The sequence below is a fragment of the Rhododendron vialii genome, chromosome 4a, assembly GCF_030253575.1.
Source record: "Rhododendron vialii isolate Sample 1 chromosome 4a, ASM3025357v1".
NCBI lineage: Eukaryota > Viridiplantae > Streptophyta > Magnoliopsida > Ericales > Ericaceae > Rhododendron > Rhododendron vialii.
In genome coordinates, this window is record NC_080560.1 from 31,711,811 (window position 1) to 31,715,933 (window position 4,123).

The window sequence follows — 4,123 nt, forward strand, 5'->3', positions numbered from 1 at the left end:
ACCACTTCGGAGGAGGATGAAGAAGATGAGGAGAGTGAGTGAGTAAATGAGGGGGAGGTGGTAGTCGTAGTAATAATATTAGGACTCAACTTAATAGTTTGTATTTCTTTCTTTGTAGCTCTGTCGTTTGTGTGTTTGTTGAGCCGGCATGTGGCCAGGACTATGGTTTTTGGTAGGGATGGTGGTAGATAAGGGTAGTTCAAACCAAGCTTTGTCGTTACTTGTTTTCATGGGTTCTCTTGTTCTAGAGCTATATTTCAGTTTGTGAATGGATAAAAACTCTGAACTCTTATTTTCGATCAAAGCTTGTAGTTGTTAATTTCCTTGTTCTTCAGCAGGTTTTTTTCCTTCAAAACTTCAGGGCATTGTGGTTCACAACTACAGTTCTTGGATAGTTTTTGAAGCTTCAAAGGCTATACTTAAAGAACATATTACACTACATTTATGGACTCTCTATTACAATGGCTATAATGCTAGTAATCTCATGCATTTCATAACATAGCTTCAGGGCAAATACAAAGTTTTTTTTACCGTGGGTGTGCTTTACACTTGACAGTAGCACACAAACCACAAACACAATGACTACTACTAGTACTACAAGTGTTGTCATTTTTGTTGTCTTCCTTGGCCCAATCTGTGCTACTAACTTCACATTAATCTCAGTCAACTCTGTTATCTTCACGGACAATGCATCATTTTCTTCTTCCAATTTTTGTTTTCCTCTTCCCAACTCTTTATTCATCATCTTCAACTCTTCAATTTGTCTCTCCAGTTCTTCCTTCTTCCCTTGCATGATCTTAGCATATTCCAACCCTCTTTCGCATGTTGGTAGATCTACCCATATGAAGAAATTGCAGCCATCGCTTTTCTAAATAATTGGAAGGAACTTATCAGTACATATACAAAACAATAGCATTTAGAATTTTTATTAGGACGAATTGCAGACAATATACAAAATAATAACATTTAGAATCAAGCTGGATGATATCTTCTTTAGACTTTGTCATTTGTCTTGGATGTTTTGCATTGTAATCTGTTGTCATAATACCAGTAGCTTTGTCACCATTTTTTGTAGCCTTAGGCATATCTCATCATCATCGTTATCGTTATTAACTTAACTGTTGATTGATTCATGTACCACATTATGTTGCATAGCACTATATTTACGGCGACTCCCATGGAATTGGTCATTTAGCCATTAAAAGGCCCCAGTACAGCATGCTAATTACTTAAGTATTTTTTTTCCATCGGCTAGTATAGCTTGCCAATGTACAAAGTTGAAGCAATGTTTTTTCCTATTCTACAATACAAAACAATAGTATTTAGGCTTTTTATTAGAAAATGAAAAATTATACAGACAAGAAAACATTTAACTAATTTAATTACCTAGTACTTTAGACAATCAAGGAACCTTCTACCTGGATTTTTCACAGTTAATGAGGGTCTCATCACTGCTTTCCGTCCACAATCGCATCTTTCATCTCCATTGTGCTGCAAGTAGTTATTGGTGTAACTAGAGCTGCTATTCATTTTTGGGTTGGGGATTTAAAAGGGAATTATCTGTGTTTTACAGGAGATAATTTGTTTTTTTTTTTTGTATTCTGGGCCTTGAAGAGGAAATGGAGGATGGTGTTGGAGAGAAAATGGAGGAGGATGAGAAGGAGGACAAATTAATTAGTTCCAATAGGAGAGGAGGGGTAATCGGGTGGTGTACCTGGGTGATCAAGGGAGGAGGGAGGAGGAGAAAGAGGTTGTTGAGATCTCCTCGAGGTAGTGAGTGGAGGTCATGCTGGTGGTGTGAGAGGTGTGAGAGGTGAGAGGGGGTGATGGGTAGGGTTGGAGAAGGAGTATAAATGGGTTTTAGGTTTAGGATTTTTTGTGTTACAGGTGGAGGTGCGGAGGAGAGGATAGGAGAGAGAGAGAGAGAGAGAGAGAGAGAGAGAAAGAGAGTTATCTGGTGTAGAGGTGTTTAAAAAGGGTGTTAAGAATGGCATTTTTGTACATTGATTTCCTTTTCCATCCATTTTTGAAATTTTCTGTCTAAATTTATAACAGAATTGGATGGAAAATGGGGGAGGGGGTGAAGTTGCTCAAAATTGGTAGTTAAGGAGGTGAAGTTGCAAAAAAGTGATAGTTTAGGGGGTCTTTTTGCAATTAAGCCTTTTAGATATCTAGTAATGTTTCAATGAGGCTGAGTATTCGCGTGGAAATACTACTTAGTGTGTCAACAAAATGAAGGATTTCTCATGCCATGCTTGGAGGTTGCTCCGACGGCCATAGGCAGCCATCAGTGCGATATTGAGGGTTTGCGGCGACGGCGGCTCTCGAACTTGAGTCTATTGGATCTATTTCTCGACCAAGGTGGCTTCTCGGTGGTGGTTCATCCTTGCATGGTGGCTATTTCTCGACCAAGGTGGCTTTTCGGTGGTGGTTCATCCTTGCATGGTGGCAGCCGGTGGTGGGATGGCGGCAAAAGGGTTAGGATTTCTTGGTTTAGTTGAGGTTTTGGGTTATTGGGATGAGCTTAGGCTTTTTTGGTCCATTCTTTGATTTTAGGTTTTTGGGCTTTGGCCCATTTGGATGTAGCCAACCTTTGGTTGGTAATCGTACAAAGTAGGTACCGGGCCCGGAAGAACTCCTAAAAAAACATAAGCTCGGCTCCATCCGAAGCCCATCTCTTAAGAACCTAAACTGGGCCTACTTGACATGTTGCCAGCCCAATAAACCTGGAAAACTGCTCTTTACAATCAGGAGAACTCCCCTTTTTTAACCTTTTGTCTCATACTAGTAGTGGAATTGCACGTGGGAATTTTTTCGTTATTTTTCTTGAAAAGCATTTTCTATTTACACGTGGATGTGAGTCTATTACAACTACACATATTTATACAAGCATTTTTTTAAATAAATACTCAAATTTATGTTGGGACCCCATACTATACCTCCGGTGGGTGTGGCCCCAAACAAATATGAGTCTCCACGAATTCAAAAAACCAAACTGATCATATGAATTAATCTAATCTACCACCACATTCATATTTACACACTCACAAGTGTTGGGGTCCTACACACACTACTACTAGTGTGCATGAGACCAAGGACGGATCCAAGAATATATCCTAGTGGGGGCATTTGTTAATTATAATGACAAAAATTTATTTATTTTAATCAACCATAGTAAGATCGTATAAAATTAAAGCATGCATTACTAATTACAAAAGTTTATAACACGTACTTTAAGTTAAATTCAATAAAAACGAGCACAAAATCTCAGACAAAAATTTTAAAGTATGTTTTAAATGAACGTCAACAAATTTTAGAATGATCAAGCTAATTTTGTTAATGCCTTTATTTTAAAATATTTCTCCCAAACGGTTAAAATCAAAGAGAATTAAGAAAGAATAGCTTCAAATAGACCAACAGCTCGTAAAGTAACAAATATAAATACACCATATAATGAAACTTAGGCATAAAACTAATTTTATATGTGTATTTTCGGAATATATACAAGTGTGTATGTTTATTTATTAGCACACTTTCATACTTATGCCAATTTATACATAAATATTTTTTTTAAAAAAATTAATTTTGAGTGGGGGGCACACATTCGAGTGAGGGCACGTGCCCCCGTGTGGATCCGTCCTTGCGTAAGACCCCAATACTTATACGAGTGTATGTATAAATGAATGTACTTGTAGAATGATTGTTGGTCATATTAGTACTTAAGTTAAAAAAAAAACAGTTGCATTATGTAAACCTCGATGGAGATAGATATTGGGAATAAAAAGGAGTAGGTTGAATTTCGCTATCGAAAAAACTACCAGCGGAGCACATACCGTCTGTGGGGTCCACTCCAAAGTTCCACACAAATAATCCAAATTGTTCAGTAATTTTTTTCGATCAAGGACTTAGAGATATCCAATAAGCTGATATTTGGCGAGACTATTCAAAATTTCAAAATTTTTAAATGACTCGAATTATTGGTGTGGGACTCCGGAGTGAACCCCGCACACCGTATATGCACCGGTAGCCATTTCATCGATACCAGGTCTCTTTCGCTATATGTGCGTATAAATGCAAAGATATTTTTGTGGTGGTAGTCACGTGGGGAAGGGAAGAATTTCAC